Raw genomic sequence first — 22,906 nt, forward strand, 5'->3', positions numbered from 1 at the left:
TACCCATGTTCATTGCAGGACCGTTCACAATAGCAAAAAGATAGAAACATCCTAGGTGCCCATCAACAGACAAATGGATAAACAAATTATGCTGCACGCACACAATGGAATACTACACAACGTTAAAGAACAATGAAGAATCCACAAAACATCTCTCAACATGGATGAAATGGATGAATCTGGAGGGCACTATTGCTGAGTGACATTAGTCAGTTGCAAAAGGACAAATAAATGAGACCACTATTATAAGAACTCAAGAAAAGGTTAAAACAAAGAAGAAAACATTCTTTGATGGTTACGAGGGTGGGGGGGGTGGTAGAAGGGAATTCATTAACTAGATAGTAGACAAGAATCATCTTGAGTGAAGGGAAGGACAACACACAATAAAGGGGAAGTCAGCAAAACTGGACTAAACCAAAAGCTAAGATGTGTCCTGAACAAAACCAAACACTTCGAGGGACAGAGTAGCTGGGGCTGGGTACTGGGGACCATGGTTTCGGGGGACATCTAGGTCAATTGGCAGAACAAAGCTTATTAAGAAAATGTTCTGCATACCACTTTGGAAAGTGGCTTCTGGGGTCTTAAAAGCTTGTGAGCTGCCATCTAAGATGCATCAATTGGTCCCAACTCACTTGGAGCAAAGGAGAATGAAGAACACCAAAGACACAAGGAAAATATGAGCCCAAGAGACAAAAAGGTTACATAAACCAGAGTTTCCATCAGCCCACGGAAGAACTAGATGGTGCCTGGCTACCACCAATGACCGCCCTGACAAGGAACACAACAGAGAGTCCCTGAGCGAGCAGGAGAAAAGTGTGAAACAGAGTCAAACTCACCTAAAAAGACCAGACTTAACGGTCTGACAGAGACTAGAGGAACTCCCAAAGCCATGGACTCCAGAAGCTATGTTGACCCAGAACTAAAACCATTCCCGAAGTCCACTCTTCAGACAAAGGTTAGACTGAAGTATACAATATAAAATAATACTTATCAAGACTGTGCTTCTTGTTCAAGCAGGCCACAAGACCAAACAGGCAGCTCCTCTTTGGAGGCAGGATCAGAAGGAAGGAATGGACAGGAGCTGGTTGGATACCTAAGGGAAAGTTGGGGTGGAAAGCAGGAGTGTGCTGTTAGACTGTAGGGATTGCAACTAATGTCACATGACAATGTGTATAAAATTCTGTACAAGAGATTATTTTGAGCTGTAAAGTTTCACCTAAAGTACAATAAAAAAATAAAGAAAATAATCTGAAAGGGACTTCAAAATGAACTAGGATAATACGTTCAAAGAGAAAGAAAAATGTAGGCATGTGTTAAAAACAACCAACTAGAAATTATAGAAATCAAAGCTGTACTTATTTAAATTAATAATAAAATCTCAATGTGTGGTTTGAGTTACTGACCACAGCTATATAAAGATCTAGTGAACTGTAAACAAAATTTGTGCTCACAGATGAAACAATACATATCATAAAAGAATTTAGATATAGAAGAAAGAAGGAAAAGGTGCAAATAGAATGGAAGAATAAAAACAGTGGGGAGAAACGTATTTCCAATGATCAAGAGCTTGAACTTTAGGTATTTTCTATGAAAGTTAGCAGTAATTTCTTAAAGAAAATAGATCACATTAAATTCGAGGAAAAATAAAATACATTCGATCTGCTTCTAATATTTTTAAGTTAATTTGCTTTTCTATAAAATAATCTCATCTATCTTTCAAAAGCGGAAACCCTGGTAGCACAGTGGTTAAGAGCTACTGCTGCTAACCAAAAGGTCAGCAGTTCGAACCCACCGGGCACTCCTTGGAAACTCTATGGGGTGGTTCTACTGTCCTATAGAGTTGCTATGAGTCGGCATCAACTCGATGGCAATGGGTTAGGATCTTTCAAAAATGTTTTACTATATGCCAGGCGCTTCACCAATAAGCACTTTACCAAGATATCTCTTGCCGTTTTGATAAGCACCATATGATATAGGTACGATTCTGTCCCCCTTTACTGCGACGGCAGCGGGTTTACTGCTAAGTCATGGCAGTCTCAGGCGTGTCAGTGCAAAGCTGTTTCAAAGGATTTTCAATGGCTGATTTTTTTGAAATGGATCGCCAGGTCCTTTTTCAGGGCACTCGAACGGACTTGAATCTCCAGCCTTTTGGTGAGCAGCCCAGAGCCTTTACTGTTTGTGCCACCCAGGGAAATGACTCAACGGCAACTGGCTTACTGGTTTTTTACTGCTAAGAAAACTGAAATTCAGAGGGTTTAGCAACTTGCAAAAGCTTAGATGATAGATTGATAGGGTCTGGATTCCAATTATATTTATCTGGCCTCAGCTCATGCTCTTAACAACTGGCCAATACTGTACATTTTAAAAAGAAAAATGCAGGTTTAAATATTGACAAGAAAAAAGATTTTGAAGCAAACTAAAAAAAAAAGGAAATAAAACGACCTGGTCAAATTTCCTTTTTGACTAAAACAATTTTTAATTCAATGCCCTTTGGAATACAGATATCATCTCCAAAGCACTGTGGTGTTATTACTATTTTTTAACCAGAAATCTGATTCTCTTTGTGAGGCTGTCACCTAAGATCCTAAGAAACAAACAGCCCCTTTGAATCTATCTGATAACCTTGACAATTGAAACAAATGTTTTTTATTGCAGCAGATCAAGAAACCTCTTAAGTTCTGCATTTCTTAATTCTCTTCTAAGCCCTCTGCTTTCTTCCTGACCTCAGCACCAAAAATGTGTTTGAGCTGTAACCTGGCTTCTTTCAGTTTTCAAGATTTTCTTGTTTTGAGGGTTTAAATTGTATTCGTTTCAACATCATGTGAACCATCTGTAGTCTATAATTTTCTATGTGTGTTACAACTACTTTTATAAAAATAAGTGTGTAATATTCCTTTATTTCCCTCAATTCCTATGGTTATAGTAGATCTCGTGTGTGGGTGAGCTTGTGTGTGTGTTTGTATGTGTTGGCTTTATCTCTATGCATGTCTTTTTCCTCTTTTACGTGAGTAGAATTAGTTTCCTACTTTGCCATTTGCAAAACTCTACCGAATAAGTCCACAGCAACTAACAACAACAACCCAACAAAAGCAGGATATAATTTTATTTTTCAAGAGCACAAGGAACACGTATCGAGATAGACCAGATTTTGAGCTACAAAAAAAGTTTAGATCAATTGAGAATAATTCAAATTATATGAAGAATGTTCCATCCCTAACCCAAATGTAATTAAATTAGGAATCAAAAACAGAAAGAAATCTAGAAAATACATAAATATTTGAAAACTAAATCCCTTACTTTTAAATAATCTATGCATTAAAGGAAAACCCTGGTGGCGTAGTGGTTAAGTGTTACTGCTGCTAACCAAGAGGTCGGCAGTTCAAATCCACCAGATGCTCCTTGGAAACTCCATGGGGCAGTTCTGCCCTGTTGTATATGGTTACTATGAGTCAGAAATGACTCAGTGGCAGCGGGTTCAGTTTTGGTTTTGGTATGTGTTAAAGAAAAAACCAAAAGGAAAAGGGGAAAAGAAAAGAGAAGGGGAAGAGAAAGAAAGAGGAACAGAAACAGAATGAGAAGATGAAAAAGGGGGAAGCCATAGTGACAGAAACAGTATGTGGCCTGCAAAGCCTAAAATATTTACTATCTGACCATTTACACATATCAAGTCAACTTAAAGAAAGGTGCTGAGGAAATTCAGTTGGGGAAATATTTTCAACAAATTGTTCTAGAATGATTGGAGAATTATTTATTATAAAATTAATCTTCACATTTATTTCATCTCATATAAAAATAACTTGTCATAACAGCAAGTAGTCAAAACTAGGGGAAAAAAATGCCCCTCCGTAGGTAAATGTACAAATAATCTGTGGTATTTTCATATAATGGAATATCTTTCAACAATAAAAAGGAACAAACTATTGACACACACTACAACTTGGATGGATCTCAAAGGTATTATGTCGAGTTTTTAAAAAAAAAAAAAACTCAAAAGATGATAGTATGTGATTCCAATTTTATAATATTCTCAAAGTGACAAAATATAGTGATACAAAACAGATCAGTGATTGCCAAGGATTAGCAATGGGGAAGGGTATGGCTTATTTATGGGGCAACATAGTGGAGTTTCTATATGATGATGGAACCATGCTGTGTCCTGTTTCTAGTGATGGCTATTTGAATACTTCATAGCTATACACCAAACAAACCAACAACAGCAAAAACAAACAAAATGCTCCCAACATGGGAAAAACACAAATAAGGTCTGCACTTGAGTTAATAGTATTGTACCAATGTCGGTTTCTTGGTTTCAGTGACAACATAGAATCATTATGCAGGATATTTTTGGAGGAAGCTGCGTGAAGGGACCCCATGTACTATTTTTGCAACTTCTTATGAGCCTTAAAACTATTTCAAAATGGAAACAAAATGTCCTGATAATAAAAAAATAAATAAAAAATAAAGGTTAACATATTTGACTAATAAAAATAAAAAAAGGTGGTAAAAGAACATAAATTCAAAAAGCTTTTGGAAAATTGGCAAAAAGATTCACAACATCGACCAATACAAAGGCTAGTATAGTTATTTTACTTTTTAAAATCTTAAAAATTTGAGAGACAAAAGATAAAATACATATTAATAAGTAAGAATAAAATGATAAACACATAATTCATGTAATAGATTTTGAAATGACCCGGAAGCATATAAAAATGCTGAAATCCACTCATCATTATTCAAAAAACAGCACTGAGAATTTGGAGAAACTGAGTAAAAGATACACTTCGGAACTGTTTTTGAAGGCTTCTGTGAACCTATAGTTATTACAACATAAAAAGTTTTATAAAGCACAGACACACCAATCACCATGTATCAGTTTGGAAAAAAACGCACACACATGCACATTCTGTTAATGATATTTGTGAGAAAAAAGCATTATCACAAATTACTGGTGGAAAGGTAAACTGTTAAATCCATTTTGGAGGAAAATTTGGGAATATTTAACCAAAATACATATGCACTTGTCTTTTGAACCCACAATCCCACTTCTAGGTATATACCCTAAAGACACACTCTTCCAAGAGTATAAAAATACATAAATGCAAGGAAATTTATTGAAGCATTGTTTGTAATTGAAAACTAGTAGAAACAACTTATGTAGGAGAGTGGTTCAATAAACTATAGCACCTCCAGACAGTGGAAAGTCATGTAGTTGTAGAAAAGAATGAGGAAGATCTCTATGAACAGGTGTGGAATGATTCTCCGGATATAATATCAGGTGAAAAAGATTGTCTATAGCATGCAAATTTTCATAAAAATAAAAAAGGAGGGAAAGAAAGAAGCCCTGGTGGCACAGTGGTCAAGAGCTCGCTGCTAACCCAAAGCTCAGCAGTTCAAACCCACCAGTTGCTCCTAGGGAGAAAGACGTGGCAGTCTGCTTCTATAAAGATTACAACCTTGGAAACCCTATGGAGTAGGTCTACTCTGTTCTTTTTTCGTTCTTTTTAACTGTGCTTTCGGTGAAGGTTTACAGCTCAAGTTAATTTCTCATTCAAAAATTTATACATATACTATTTGGTAACATTGGTTGCAATCCCCACAATGTTACAGCATGCTCCCCCTTTCCACCCTGGGTTCCCTTTGTTCATTCGTCCAAGTTCCTGTCCCTTCTTGTCTTCTCGTCCTGCCTTTGGGCAGGAGCTGCCCATTTGGTCTCGTATTTGTAGTTGAGCTAAGAAGCACATTTCTTACATGTATGAATTCTTGTATTATACGCCTGTCTAAACCCAAAACCAAACTCACTGCCATCGAGTCGATTCCAACTCATAGCGACCCTATAGGACAGAGTAGAACTGCCCCATAGAGTTTCCAAGGAGCGCCTGGTGGATTCAAACTGCTGACCTCTTGGTTAGCAGCCTTAGCACTTAACCACTACGCCACCAGGGTTTCCATAGGCCTGTCTAATCTTTGAAAAGTGGGCTCAGGAATTGTTTCAATTCTGGGTTAGCAGAGTGTCCAGAGACCAGAGTTTCAGGGGTCCCTCAGTCTCTGTCAGGCCAGTAAGTCTGGTCGTTTTTACGGGAATTTGAATTCTATCTTTGTCTCCTGCTCTGTCCAGGACTCCCTGTTGTGATCCCTCTGTTCTTTAGAGTTGCTATGAGTAGGAATCAACTTGATGGTAACTTTTTTTTGTTTTTTTCATAAGAAAGAAAAGGACATAAGGAATTACACATGTATCTACCCATTTGTGAGTTATCCGTGACTGCCGAGTCAATTCCAAATCACGGTGACCCCACATGTTATAGAGTAGAAGTGCTCCACGGGGTTTTCTTGGCTATAATCTTTCAGGGCACAGATCACCAGGCCTTTCTTCTGCACCAACCACTGGGTAGATTCAAACTGCCAACCTTTAGTTTAGTAGCTGAGAACAAACAGCTTGTGCTACCCAGGGACCTCATTTGTGAGTATATATACATATATTTCCTAGCTTTACCTACCGAGAGGACCTAGAAGCAATGGCATCCCGGTAACATTTAGTACACCTACCGCCCAGTTCTTAGATTTTAAACACCATTCTCCAACAGAAGGAACCGGGGATCTTTGGGAAAAGGGTTGATTTGAGGGCACTTATCTAAAAAGGTAGGGGCAAGGGAAAGTGCTACCTGTGTACAAAGAACAGGAAGTGAAGAAGTGTCCCCAAAATAATGGGAGCATGTCAAAAGGATACAGGAGCCAATGTGAAAGAATTCTCGATTGCCAAATCTTGGAGTGTGAAAGGAACAAAATAAATAATGAGAGTAATGGATTTTAAACCATAGAATAAAACAACTATCTGTGGACTCACGTCATATAAATTAATTATTGAATGAATAAATACATGTGGAAGGTAGGATAGCTCTTCCTTATGGTAGAATTTCAAAATCGCCATTAGGCAAACACCACACTCCTAACTACTGCAGGAAAGAATCATTAATTACTGGTAAATTAGAGGTTTAAAGTATAAACAGGACAATCCTATGCTTTTCACACTTGATCAGATAATATCTGGTGTTTGTTAGAGAATTCTTTCCTGTCTTTGAAGCTGTGAACGTTCAATTCTTCACTAAATTATTTTCTTCATTTTGAAGCACACACACAGACACATACTCACTGGGCGGTAGGTGTACTAAATGTTACCGGGATGCCATTGCTTCTAGGTCCTCTCGGTAGGTAAAGCTAGGAAATATATGTATATATACTCACAAATGAGGTCCCTGGGTAGCACAAGCTGTTTGTTCTCAGCTACTAATTATAGAGTTCCTTACATCTTTTCTGAAGAAAAATGTATTAAAGTTTATTAAATAAATACATTATCACTATTACTTATCTTAGATCATGACTACATAAAATTGTCTAAGTGAGAAATACTGCGATTTAAATCTGTTATTTATAAGATGCTTTGTGAAAGCAGTTCTACAAGCGACACTTGGCAGTATCCGGAAATATTTTGTTACAGCTGGGGAGGGGATACTACTGGCATCTAGTGGGTAGAGGCCAGGGATGCTTTGAAACCTCCTACAATTCACAGGAGAGTGCCTCACAACAAAGAATTATCCAGTCCAAAATGTCAATAGCGCCAATGTTGAGAAATCCTGTTCTAGATGATAACTAGCCCTTTCAGGTGTTCCACTGGACTCCAAAATTGAATATATACATAATGTGTATCCTATATTTTATGTCATGCCATCTCAAACATATGTTACAAATTTCATAAAAAGCAATACAGTTGTTCTCATGTGGTGTGGAAACAGAAAATAAACAAACACAATAGAATTTGTTTTTAAGAAGGGCATAGTGTCTAATAGCACACAAGGATATTTTCTTTTTACCTCTTTTCCTTTTTTCTGTTTTTTTTTTTTTTCAAAGCACACTTTTTGCATTTCAGTAAATACAATGTTATAAACCAAGCTGCTTTAGGATCATAGCCCAAAAACCAAACCCGTTGCCACTGAGCTGATTCTGACTCATAGCAACCCTATGGGACAGAGTAGAACTGCCCCATAGAGTTTCCCAGAAGTGCCTGGTGGATTCAAACTGCCAACCTTTTGGTTAGCAGACATAACTCTTAACCACAGAAATCTTGCTAGTTAGTCACGCCTTCACTGTCTCCATTTCAGTGACTCTACGGTTTTCCTAACAAACTAGCATAAATCAATCTCTTTCAGGAGTTTTTTTATTCTTTCCTTTGATAAACTCTGATGTACACTCTTCCAGTGAAATCCGAGTATCATTTCTTTAAAATTGCTCCTCTCAAAAGGCAGCAAAGTCATGATTATAGTTTTGGGGATTCAGACAGCCTGGGTTCATATTCTCGCTCTGCTAGGCATTAGCTGTATGTCCTTGGGAAAATTAACTTTCTATGCTAAATTTTCCTAATATGCAAAATTAAAACAGCAATAATTTCTGTATCCTAAGTTTTTTGTGAATATTATCTATAGAGTATTTAGAATACTGTCTGGCAAATGAAAAGCTCTATATAAGTTACTGTATTATTATTATTATCATTACTATTGCTATTTTTACTTCTAAGATGCCTACTCCTTGCCGAGTAGCTAGAATTGAGCTCAATGCCCAAAGGCCTGAACACTTTCTCTTGAGAGGCTGTTTTCATCTCCGATGTCCTTCTGAAGCCCACCCAAGGAAACACGTAGAGCTGCTGTGTTTTTCCTCAGTTATAGGATCCATCCATATCTCTTTTTAGTAGAGATTTTTTTTTCCCCATAAGACTTTTTAATCAGTTTCCCTTATTCTCTCCAGGGCCTGAGATTCAAATTCTCTGGGGAATTGCTAGTGTCTTCCCAGGGCCTTTCCTACTGGTGAATATGAACACATAGTCACAAACATTAGATAGTGTCATTCTGATGGTTATAGCTAAAAAGTCTCATTACCATGGAGGTGTTTTGGAGTTGCATGCATAATTCCATGTGTTTATCAAACTTGATTTCAAATTTAGAGCTATATAAAATTTGAACCACAAAAGACAGTTAAAAATTTATTCCCACATTATTTTGTATTCGTTTCAAAGTTGGCCATCTGGGATCCTCCTTCTGCCTAGGAATAACCTCCATTTACCCATCTTTAGACTGCGACATTTGCTAAAACCTTTGCTTGGGGAACCAAAGTCTCTAAAATGTGATCTTGCTTTAAATGCTGTAATTAAAATGTAATTATTCTTGTCTAAAATGTGATGTATTAACTAAATGCATGCACTTTTGTTCTGTATGTTACATTCAGAGTGAAATCAGAACCCACTTTTTAAAGTCAAGGCCCTTTCTATTTTTGTAATGTAAAATACATTATTTTTCTTTGCATTTTGACTTGCTTTTGTTACATAAATTGATAGGCTATAATGACTATCATTTCCATTAGTAGTTTGGAGAATTGTACAATTTAAAATATGTTCTTAAGTTAGGCACAAATTTTAAAGTTCATTCTAACTAGAGTTTATTTTTATTTCTTTCTTCCACATTCTGTTTCTTAGTCTTATGGTGCATACCAGAGAGTAAAGCAGAAAGACACAGTTTGGTACATATGAAACGAATTCCACAATTACTACCTTCAAAGGACAGAAGTGAAGAAGATAATCTGTTAAATGATCAAAGAACTTTAATAACATTTTTAAGTGTGCTACTTAAGAAATAACGGTATGTAAAATATTCTAATAAAGTTTCTTTACCCTGAACTGAGATACTGGAGTCAGGAAAAAAAAAATCCATCTGAATTTTAATAAGCAAATGCAAATTATTTTTGGATTAACTATTTTCTTAGGCACATAAATCAGGAAGAGGTGGGTTATAACTAAGGGTACAAATTTGTTGTAACTGGTAACACTGCTCTTCAATATTTTCACTTTCTTTGCCTGACCTCTCAAGAATATTAACTTATTAACTGTATGGACATTATGGACTTTCTGAAACTGTCTCTAATTTTTTTTAAATAATGGAGAAATGAAGTGAAGTAAAACCATCCATCCATCCATCTTCTAATTCATTTTTGTATAGACACCCTTTAGAATTTCTAAGCAGCTACATATTTCTCTCTCTGTTAGTAGTTAGGAGCCTGTGCCATGTTTACACAATACGTAGCTGCCGTATGCATGTCATTCATTTGTCCTAGGTGTATATTCTGATTTACTGTGCTTATATGCAATAATTAGGTTACATATCTACACAACAAAGTCACTGTTTAAATAATCGTAGCTAATGTTTATGAGTCCTTACTCTGTGCCACATATTTTTCCAAGGGTTTTTTTATATGAATAAATTCATTTCATTCCACAACATCCCCTAGAGGTAGATGCTCTTCTGATTCCCATTTTATCACTGCAAGGTTAAGTCAGTTGCCAATAGCCTTCCATCTTTTAACTGGCCAAGGCAAGAAATAAATCCAGAAACATGGCTCAGAGAAATTGTTTGGAATTCCTCCCAGGAATTTGGTAATGCTATGAGACACAGCACTTTTCCCCCATCCATGCGGCACTAGTTTTTTTTTGTTTTTTTTTTTATGCCTATTTTTAGCAATTAGGATAGGGGAGATGCCAGAGTTACTCTTCAACAGACTCTCCCTATTTAGCTTGGCAGGGGAGGGAATTGATAGGGTAAAAAACCAAACCCTTTGCCATCGAATGGATTCCAGCTTATAGTAACCTTATATTACAGAGTAGAACTGCCCCAAAAGGTTTCCAAGGAGCAGCTGATGTATTTGAACTGCTGGACCTTTTGGTTAGCAGCCATAGCACTTAACCACTACACTACCAGGGCTCCAATTCTTAGGATACCTTCAATTTAATAACAGCTCTACCATTATTTAATACAAAGGCAGCCCTCCATCCACCCACCATCTATCTAATCAAATAAAAATGAAGGCTGGAAAGCAGAGGTTTTAATTGGCTTTTTCAAATGTAAAAAAAAAAAAAAATCTGAAAACAAAAATTTCCAGCTAGAATAAAGTCAGCAATCTTTGGATGTAGACCACAAAATCTGAACAGATACCATGAGGGAATCTTTTCCAATGCTCCTTTCTAAAACAAGCCTCAGATAACTGATAGTGGCAAAACTTCTCATAGTATAGGACCTGAAACAGCCAGTTTTACTGATTGAAGCAATCATCCAGTGGCAAAAAAATGAATCAACATACTAATGCCAGTGAGATTTGTTATACCTTTTTCTGCATGATATGTTATAGCCAGTAGACAGATTTTCATTTAGAACTAAAGTGCCATTTAAATAATATTTTTTAAAAAAACAAACACCATGACTTTTTTTTACTTATATTTTAATACGATTTTTAAAAGAATCTGCCCTATAAGTACTGCATCACATTCTCCATAAATAATAAATTATAAAAAAACATTTGAAAATAATTCACATCATTCCCAAATAGAGACTAGGCAGTTCTTTTAAATGACCACAGAAATATTTTCAGGATTTTCATCAATTTATTTTATTACTCAAATTCTAATTTTAATAAAAATTTTATAGGAAGGACATGGTTCTATTATTAAGGTATACTCCATCAATCTTCAAATAGCACTTAATAGTAGAATAAAATATATTTATATATATAAATACATACATATATGTGCATTATGTATGTGTTTGACCAGAGATGAAAGAATTTTAAGTAAAAATGATAAAACAGGAAAAAAGAGGAGAGAAGGAATAAATTGTGTTGATGCAAGCTTATGGGACTGGTAATAATACATACATTATTGTAAATAACACATAATGTGCAAGCTGTAAGTATAGACTTTGAGTCATTAGCAGACCGAAAAAGTTTCTTTAGACAGTAAGCAACAATGAAAAAAAAAAAAAAAAATCTGTAAAATGTAAAATGAACTGTGAAGTAAGAAACAGGATTCCCCCAGAAATACTTGGGAACTAAATCAGAAGGTTAGAACTAAGCTTTATGAATTAGAAATTATACATCTTCAGCAGAAAGTACACTGTAGGGGAAACTGGGATGCTATCTTCACTAGGATTACTGGTTGTCAATTTGATAAGAGCAAACCTTGAAGAAAGTTAATTTGAGCTGCATGGAAGTACATTATTCATCATTAGATGAGAATGCTGGAATCAGAATCAAGGCATATTTATGTTCCAACAAGTAGGCAAAGCAAAAGATACAAATTCAAAAGAGTTCTTTTCAAAGAGAAGAAATAAATGAATTTTAAGTCAATAAAAATATTAGTATATCAAAACATCCATCTAAACAGTACCCTAAAGTACAGACTGCATTATTATTGAATATCTGAAAAAAAGTCTATGCTAGGTGCTACATATATATCTTTGCCTTCAATGAGATTACAGCTTTTGTTCAATAACAATTAAGAATATTTCTACATTTAAAAGGAAAAAATTCACATTCCAAATTACTACTTTAGTTTATGAAAGACTGGCATTTCCAAATTTAGAGTTGCTGTTGGTTTGTAATAAAAAGCTTGTCAAACTGGAAAATTATATACATACACACACTTACATAACATAAAAAATATATACACATATAATTTTATAATCATATAATTACATATGTAATTAGATATAACAGTATAAATATGTATACATATATGTATTCATATTTTTATTTTTTCCTACAGCTTCAAGAGGAAGATTGAAGATAAAACAAATGGCATTTGTCATGGATTGAACTGTGTCCCCCCAAAAATATGTGTTAACTTGGTTAGGCCATGAGTCCCAGTATTATGTGGCTGTCCTCCATTTTGTGATTGTAATTTTATGTTGAGATGATTAGGTGGGATTGTAACACTACCCTTACTCAGGTCACCTCCCTGATCCAAGGTAAAGGGAGTTTCCCTGGGGTGTGGCCTGCACCACCTTTCATCTCTAAAGAGACAAAAGTAAAGGGAAGCAAGCAGAGAGTTGGGGACTTCATGTCACCAAGAAAGAAGCACCAGGAGCAGAGCACATCCTTTGGACTCAGGGTCCCTGCACCTGAGAAGCTCCTCAACCAGGGAAACATTGAGGATGAGGACCTTCCTCCAGACCTGACAGAGAAAGCTATCTTCCCCCTGGAGCTGATGCTCTGAATTTGTACTTCTAGCCTACTTTACTGTGAGAAAATAGATTTCTCTTTGTTAAAGCCATCCACTTGTGGTATTTCTGTTACAGCAGCACTAGATGACTAAGACAGAATTCAAATGCAAAATAATATATCTCCTATCTACAAATTTATGTAAGTCTTCAAATGTTAAATTGTTATAGCCTCACAAAGGCGAATAAAGTAATGGAAATTTCATTATCTTTTTTTCGCACCTACCCACACTTATCAAAGTGATTCTCTCCTTTGAATTTAGCAACTTTTTCTATTGAAGTGACTCACACTCACAGTGGTATATTTGTTCTGTATGTAAGCCAATCAATACTAATTCCATGATATCAAATTCATCACATCTAAAACTTAACTTCATCTCCATTCTTCCCTTCTTAGCTACCTTCCTAATTATCCCATTCCTTAAAGTTGAGGAGTTCTGAGATCCAGGATTCTAATAACTTGTCTAAATCAAAACATGTGCTCTCTCTACTTTAACATAAGACAAAGAGGTCCCTCCCACATACTCATTAACTTTTTTTAACTTTCCTGTTATTTCTATAAGAATTCTGTATGTCCTCATTTCCTTCCATATATATATATCCTGCCAATGTCTTAAAAATATACAATTTCATGACGCTTTGGAAAACAATGTCAAGAATTAAGAGGAATTCTAATATCAGTTGCTGTGTGTCATTACGTAGACTTAACACATATTACAACTGCCTTATGTTTTAAATTTTCTGAGTAATAAGTCATAAAATAAGAAGAAGTATAAGAATACTTAAAGGTCATCTAATCTAATTTACAAGCTATACAGGAAATACATTCTATGGCTTTTTTCTGCATATAATTCTTAAAATTCTATTTTAATACTTCCATCTTCATCGTGTTACTCATCCCACTGTTATATAGTTTTAGTTATCAGAGATTTATTTCCTCTATTGAAATAAAGTAAGTTTGCCATATTACAGTGCTGCTGCTGCTTTTTTTGTGAAAAATCAAATTTAACATACTAAACAATTTTAATCACTTTGCTTCATGACAGCACTTCAAATACTTGAGACAGCCATCAACTAATCTCTTAGTCATTTTTTGTCAAACAAAACACTTAGTGTTCTTAGATATTTCTTGTACGGCATACTTTTCAGATACATAAAATGGAAAAGAATGTTATTATTGTTGTCATTATTGTTAGGTGCCTTCTAGTTGGTTCTGGCTCATAGCAACCCTATGTAAAACAGAATGAAACACTGCCCAGTCCTGCACTATCCTCATAGTTGTTGCTGTGTTTCAGCTCACTATGTCAATCCATCTCATCCAGGTCTTCCTCTTTTTTGTTGACACTCTATTAAGCATGATGTCCTTCTCCAGAAACTGGTCCCTCCTGATAACATGTCCAAATTATGTGAGATGAAGTCTTGACATCTTCATTTCTAAGACACATTCTGGTGGCACTTCTTCCAAGACAGATGTGTTCATTTTCCTGGCAATCCATGGTATACTCAATATTCTTCACCAACACCATAATTCAAAGGGGTCAATTCTTCAGTCTTCCTTATTTGTTGTTCAGCTTTTGCATAGATATCATGCAGTTGAAAATACCATGGATTGGGTCAGGTGCAACTAAGTCCTCAAAGTCACACCTTTACTTTTTAATACCTTTAAAAGGTCTTTTGCATCAGAGTTGCCCAATGTAGTACGTCACTTGATTTCTTGACTGCTGCTTTCATGGGCGTTGATCGTGGACCCAAGTAAAAGGAAATCCTTGACAACGTCAATCCTTTCTCCATTTATCACGATGTTGCTTATTGGTCTAGTGGTGAAGAAGATGGAAAAAAGATTGGAGTTGTCAAGGGTTTCCTTTTACATGGATCTGCAATCAATACCAACGGAAGCAGCAGTCAAGAAAACAAGAGATGCATTGCATTGGGCAAATCTGCTGCAAAAGACCTCTTTAAAGTCTTGAAAAGCAAAGATGTCACCTTGAAGTTTAAGGGGTGCCTGACCAAAGCCATGGTATTTCCAATTGCCTCATATGCATGTAAAAGCTAGACAATGAATAAGGGAGGCCAAAGAAGAATTTTGTATGCCTTTGAATTGTGGTGTTGGCAAAGAATATTGAGATACTATGGACTGCCAAAAGAATGAAGAAATCTGTCTTGGAAGAAGTACACCCAGAATGCTCCTTGGAAGTAAGGATGGCGAGACTACGTCTCACATACTTTGGACATGTTATCAGGAGGGATCAGTCCCTGGAGGATATCATGCTTGATAAAGTAGAGGGTCAGTGAAAAAGAAGACCCTCAGTGAGATGGATTGACACAGTGCCTGCAATAATGGGCTCAAGCATAACAACGATTATAAGGGTAACCCAGGACTGGACACTGTTTCATTCTGTTGTACATAGGGTTGCCATGAGCTGGAACTGATTTGATGGCACCTAACAACAACAACAACAAACACTATGATGGAGATAGGCTCAGGTTGCTTTAGAGACAAAAATATTAAAAAATGCTAACCAGTCTTGGAGAGCAAGGAGAAGGAATGCAACAGCAGATTCTTGAGTCATGAATACGAGCTCTGTAGACAAATAAAGATGGAATAGGGAGCTAAGATGTGTTCAGGAAAAAGAAAGATCATATGCAAAGATATTGAAATAATGGAAAAGGAATGTTGCAAAATGTAACAGCTAAACAAAGATAAAGTACTGAAGTACATGATATGGCATATTAAGAAATTTGGAACTGTACAACCAAATACCACGTGGTATTTGGTTCCTTGGTTTAGAGGTTTAGGGTCATGGTTTCATGGGACATCCCAGTTAACTGGCCTAATACAGTGTTTATGCTTCTGTTCTATCTCTTAGTTCATTGAATAGTGCCTGAGGTCTTAAAAGCTTGCAAGCTGCCATCCAAGGCACAACAACTGGTTTCTATTTACCTGGAGCAATGGAGAAAAAAGAAGAATCAGGGATAGGAGGAGGAGGTAGATTGTGTGGCTAGTTGCCTCCATGAACACTGCCTTACCCTTTGCCACGAGACCAAAAGAACTGAATGGTGCCCAGCTACCATTACTGATTATTTTGATCAAAGATTCTATAGAAGAATATTGACCAAAAGGGAGAAAATGAAGAACAGAATTTCAAATTCTCATGGAATCCAGACTTTCTTGAACCATGAAGGCAGGATGAATTCCTGAAACTATTGCCCTGAGATAATGTTTAAACCTGAAACTTTAAACCAAATGTATCCCCTGAGGTCTTCTTAAAACCAAACAATAAATTAACTAGTAAAGAATGTCTGCCTTCAGCATTGTGCTCTTTTAAGATCTATCTATATGGGATCAAATTAACAACACTAACTCGAAAGATTAGATAGGAACTTTAGGGGTGGTGAGTTTATGTTAATGGGGGAGAAACAACTCAAAAAGGAGGGTGATAATGGTTGTATAACTTGAAGAATGTAATCAACGTCACTGAATTGTATATGTAGAAATTGTTGAGTTGCTGTATGTTCTTTTGTGTATACTCTCAAAAACAACAAAAACAAATCATAAAAAAGGGGCATTGAAAGGGTAAAATTGATAAAAGTTTATAAAAAATTGGATGGAGAAAGTGATGCCAAGGTGATTCCACATTTTCTTATTTGTTTTATTGTGTCATTCCTTCAAATGGAGTATATTATAAAATGAACAAGTTTACAATGAAAATAATGAGCTATAACTTAGACAATATGAATATTATTCACATAATCTAGATTAATTATGATTTGATAGTAATGATAAGACCAAGTCTAGTGAAACTCTGGTTATAAGGAACATGTCTGGGCTGAAAATAAAAATTTGGAAATCATCAGCACATAGGCAGGACTTCAAGCCATGAGAAAGTATAAGCTTTTTCCCACCAACTACTTGTAAACAAAGAGAAGAGAGCTGAAGCCAGAATGCTGGGAAACAAAGGCATTTTAAGACCAGCAAAGTAAGAAATGCCCAGTGAAGATAAACGGTCAGGTTATCATGGAATTCAAAGGTGGAGAGTTTCGAAAATGAAGGTATGGAAAATAATGATGTGATTTAAATAAGACAAGTAAAATTAAATATTGATTCATCTCTATTAGCTAGGGTACGTATTAAAAGATCGGTGATGATCTTGACCACAACAATTAGAGTGGAGTAGTATGTATTCAGAAACCCTGGTGGTGTAGTGTTTATTGTTACAGCTGCTAATCAAAAGGTCGGCAGTTCAAATCCACCAGGCACTCCTTGGAAACTCTATGGGACAGTTCTACTCTGTCCTATAGGGTCGCTATGAGTTGGAATCAACTTGACGGCAAAGGGTGTATTCCTCTTTAAGACAATACTGAGGCTTGAGGTAGTAAAATAAGTGTATAAGCTTCCTTCAAAAAGCACATATTTAAAATTTAAAAAGGACTAGTGGTAAGGTAGCAGCATTACCAGAGAAAGATTCTTCTTCTCTGAGACTTCACTGGGCTGCATAAGCTGGGAAACTTGTCATAATTATGGATTGACCTTCAGTCTTTTGGAATCAGAAAAAAGATTTTCAATTGTGGAACACTAAATCTTGCTATTCAAACTCTTAACAGATTGGAGTACATAAATATTTATGTCAATTAATAGATTTTCAATAAACAGTGTCACAAATTAATATTTTTATGATCCATGCCCAATTCTGATTTAGGCAATTCATTCATCCCCGTTGCTCCCACCACAGTGTACATTTATGTAACTTGTATGTACTTTGTACAGCTAACTTTTTTCCAGATTTTTATCTTATTATATGATACAACTAGTGATGAATATAGACAATAATATAGCAAACATTTCTGTACATGACACCCAAGTTTATAATATCTTAATTATTTTATTTATTTTTTTTTTACAAATTTTTATCTAGGAAAGTGAAGTGCCTATGACCTTTGACCAGAATTTCCTCTTTTGAATTGAACAATATATACAGTAAAAATCAGCTCTTTCAAGACTGTTTCTTCCTTTCTTTCTACTTTTTTAATTGGTAAACAGTCCTCCTGTTTGATAAATTCACTCCAAAGATATCTTATAAAAAAAAAAAAATTTTTTTAATAGGTAAGCCTTATTCTTTTTTAGAAAACAGCCATCAATTTAAGGTTACTTTGCATATTTCTGCTATTATAGATCCATTCAAAAGTATTTGTTTAGTGCTATCCATCTGTCAGACATCAAGCTAAGAGTCAGAGAAATAAAGATAGAGTCAGAGAAATAAAGATAATAGACATAAAAAAAAAGATAATAGACATAGTTACCATAATTATGGAGCTCACATGAGACAAGGAAAGATGAAAAATGCATATTGGTACAAATTATGATAAGTACTTTGAAATAGGGGGCAGTGATGGTTCAGTGACACAGTGTTTAACAGCTTAGCTACTAATCAAAAGGTCATCAGTTCAAATCCACCAGTTGCTCTTTGGAAACTCTATGGGGACAGTTCTACTCTGTCTCATAGGGCCACCATGAGTTGGAATCGATTCAACTAGGCAGAAACAGGTTTGGGTTTTTTGTTTGTTTTTTAGTTGTTCAGTGGTAGAATTCTTGCCTTCCACATGGGAGACCTAGGTTTCATTTCCAGCCAATGCATCTCCTGTGCAGCCACCACTCTTCTGTCAGTGGAAGCTTGCATGTTGTTATGATGCTTAACAGGTTTCAACAAAGCTTCCAGACTAAGACAAACTAAAGAGAAAGACCTGATGATCTACTTTTAAAAATCAGACAATGAATACCATGGATCATAATTCTTCTATCTGCAACCAATCATGGAGAAGGAGCAGGACCCAGGGCCAGGCAGCATTTCATTCTGTTGCACATGGGGTCACCATGAGTTGGGGCTGACTCAGTGGCAGCTAACAATAACTTTAAAATAAAAGCTAAACTATTATGGGTGATAATACTGGGAACACCTTATATAGATTGAGTGATAAATTAATATCTCCCTGGAAGAGAAAAGTGAATGCTGAGAAAGAATTCAACTGGAAGTGTGTGAGGAAGAACAATTAAGACTAAAGGATTTGCAAGAGTCCTAGTCTAGAGTCAAGAATTCAATCTTATAACAAATAATTAAAGAAATGATCAAAATGCCTGAATGAGCCAATGACTAGAATCAGATGAAGTTGTAGAGGTTCATTTATTGCTCCTCCAGTCATATTAAGAAATATTAAGATTACAAAACATTACTAACAATGCACAAACACCAGAAGAGAAACTAGATAAGTGGGAGCTGCTAAAAATCAAACACTTATGGTCATGAAAATATTTCACCAAAACAGCAAAAAAGATGACCTACAGATTGGGAAAAAAAATTTGGCTAAAACATATCCATTCACGGTCTAATCTCTAAATACTACAAGATATTGCAAAACCTCAACAACAAAAAGACAAATAGCCCAATTTAAAAAATGGGCAAAAGATATGAACAGGCACTTCACCAAAGAAGACATTCAGGTGGCTAACAGATACATGAGGAAATGCTCACAATCATTAGCCATTAGAGAAATGCAAATCAAAACTACAATGAGATAGCATCTCACCCCAACAAGGCTAGCATTAATCCAAAACACACAAAATAATAAATGTTGGAGAGGTTGTGGAGAGACTGGAACACTTATACAGTGCTGGTGGGGTTGTAAAACGGTACAATCACCTTGGAAAGTGATATGACACTTCCTTAAAAAGCTAGAAATAGAAGTGCCATACAATCCAGCAATCCTACTCCTTGAAATACATCCTAGAGTTAGGAAGACCTAACATTATAAAAATGTCTATTCTACCAAAAGCGACCTATACATTTAATGCCATTCCAATCCATATTCCAAGGACAGTCTTTAATGAGATGGAGAAACAAATCACCAACTTCATATGGAAGGGAAAGAGGCCCTGGATAAATAAAGCATTACTGAAAAAGAAGAACAAAGTGGGAGGCCTTACTTTACCTGATATTAGAACCTATTATACCTCCACAGTAGTCAAAACAGCCTGGTACTGGTACCACAACAGATACATAGATCAATGGAACAGAATTGAGAATCCAGATATAAATCCATCCACATATGAGCAGTTGATATTTGACAAGGCCCCAAAACAGTTAAATGGGGAAAAGACAGTCTTTTTAACAAACGGTGCTGGCATAACTGGATATCCATCTGCAAAAAAATGAAACAAGACCCATACCTTACTCCATGCACAAAAACGAGCTCAAAATGGATCAAAGACCTAAATGTAAAATTGAAAATGATAAAGATCACAGAAGAAAAAATAGGGACAATGTTAGGAGCCCTAAAACATGGCATAAACAGTATACAAAACATTATTAAGAATGCAGAAGAAAAACTAGATAACTGGGAGCTCCTAAAAATCAAACACCTCACCCAAAGACTTCACCAAAAGAGTAAAAAGACTACCTACGGACGGGGAAAAAGTTTTTAGCTATGACATTGCCGATCAGCACCTGATCTCTAAAATCTACATGATACTGCAAAAACTCAACTACAAAAACACAAATAACCCTATTAAAAAATGGGCAAAAGATATGAATAGATACTTCACTAAAGAAGATATTCAGGTAGCTAACAGATACATGAGGAAATGTTCACGATCATTAGCCATTAGAGAAACGCAGATCAAAACTACAATGAGATTTCATCTCACTCCAATAAGGCTGGCATTAATCCAAAAAGCACAAAATAATAAATGTTGGAGAGGCTGTGGAGAGACTGGAACACTTCTACACTGCTGGTGGGAATGTAAAATGGTACAACCACTTTGAAATTGATTTGGAGCTTCCTTAAAAAACTAGAACTGGAACTACTATACAATCCAGCTATCCTACTTCTCGGAATATGTCCTAGAGAAATAACAGCCTTCACATGAAATATATCCTAGAGAAATAAAAGCCATGACACAAGTAGATATATGCACACCCATGGTCACTGCAGCACTGTCCATAATAGCAAAAAGATGGAAACAACCTAAGTCCCCATCAACTGATGAATGGATAAAAAAAATTATAGTATATTCACACGATGGAACGCCACACAACAATGAATCCGTAAAACATCTTATATCATGGATGAATGTGGAAGGCATTATGCTGAGTGAAATTAGTCAGCTGCAAAGGACAGATATTATATGAGACCAATTTTATAAAAACTCAAGTGAAGGTTTAAACACAGAAGAAAACATTCTTTGACGGTTATGAGGGTGGGGAAAGGAGGGAGAGGGGTATTCACTAACTAGATAGTAGACAAGAATTAGGTGAAGGAAAGGACAACACACAGTACAGGGAAAGTCAGCACAAATGGACTAAACCAAAAGCTAAGAAGTTTCCCGAATACATCCAAATACTTCAAGGGACAGAGGAGCAGGGGTGCGGGTCTGGGGACCATGGTTTCAGGGGACATCTATATCAATTGGCTTAACAAAGTTCATTAAGAAAATGTTCTGATCCTACTTTGGTGAGTGGCCTCTGGGGTCTTAAAAGCTAGTAAGGGGCCATCCAAGATGCATCAATTGGTACCAACCCACCTGGATCAAAGGAGAATGAAGAACACCAAACAGTCAAGGAAAACATCAGCCCAAGAGAAAGAAAGGGCCACATAAACCAGAGACTCTAATACCCTGAGATCAGAAGAACTAGATGGTACCCAGCTACCACCAATGACCAGCCTGAAGGGAACACAACAGAGAGTTCCTGATGGAGCAGGAGAGAAGTGGGATGTAGAACTCAAATTCTAGTAAAAAGACCAGTCTTACTGGTCTCACTGAGACTACAGGAAGCCTGGAAGACATAGCTCCCATTCTCTCTGTTAACACAGAACTAAAACCATTCCCAAAGCCAACTCCTCAGACAAAGATTAGACTGGACTGTATGATATAAAATGATACTCGAGAAGAGTGTGCTTCTTAGTTCAAGTAGACAAAAAATTTTTTTTTTTTTTTTAAATGGGCAGCTCCTGTCTGGAGGTGAGATGAGAAGGCAGAAAAGGACAGGAGCTGGTTGAATGGATATGGGAAATTCGGGGAGTGTGCTGTAATATTACAGAGATAGCAACTAGGGTCACATAACAATGTGTAAATAAATTCTTGTATGAGAAACTAACTTGACCTGTAAACTTTCACTTAAAGCATAATTTAAAAAAAAAGGAAATTTAGATTTTATTTGCATGCAGTGTGAAGATATTGAAGGTATATTGTTCATTTTAGATTTCTACAAGTTCACTTTCATTATGGGTGGAGACTCAATTGAGGGAGAATAAGATTGAAAGCAAATGTGTTATTTAGTATGCCATTGCGATTGTCTGTGTGAGAAATCATGGTGACTAAAAAGTTGGGATAGAGAGAAATGGGTTGTTTTCTGAGCTATATTTTAGAGGTAGACTCAAGAAAATATAATCCTAGGTTGTATTTATTTTTGCATCACATACTCACCATACTTCAGGCTCATGCAAAATCCATCCCAGCTTTTTATGCATCTCCAATTTTCTTTTGGTGATATTATTTCACCCTGACATTGTATAAAACTCATAGGCCAATAAAGCCATGTATTCCATCTTCATCTGAGGAGTGAAAACATCCCTATAGGCTCTTTTTGTCAGATCCTTTCTCCCTAACTCATTACTTGCCTAATTTATTGATAAATAAAGCATAGTAAATTAGGTATAGTCTCCCGGATATTTTCATACTGAGGAAGTGGTAAAGGGAGGAAAGAATAGTTCATTTACCAGAGAACACCCTCACCAGGCTGTTTTTTGCCATGAGACTGTTGCTGTAGTTC

This window comes from Elephas maximus, chromosome 4 (assembly GCF_024166365.1).
Source record: "Elephas maximus indicus isolate mEleMax1 chromosome 4, mEleMax1 primary haplotype, whole genome shotgun sequence".
Classification (NCBI taxonomy): Eukaryota; Metazoa; Chordata; class Mammalia; order Proboscidea; family Elephantidae; genus Elephas; species Elephas maximus.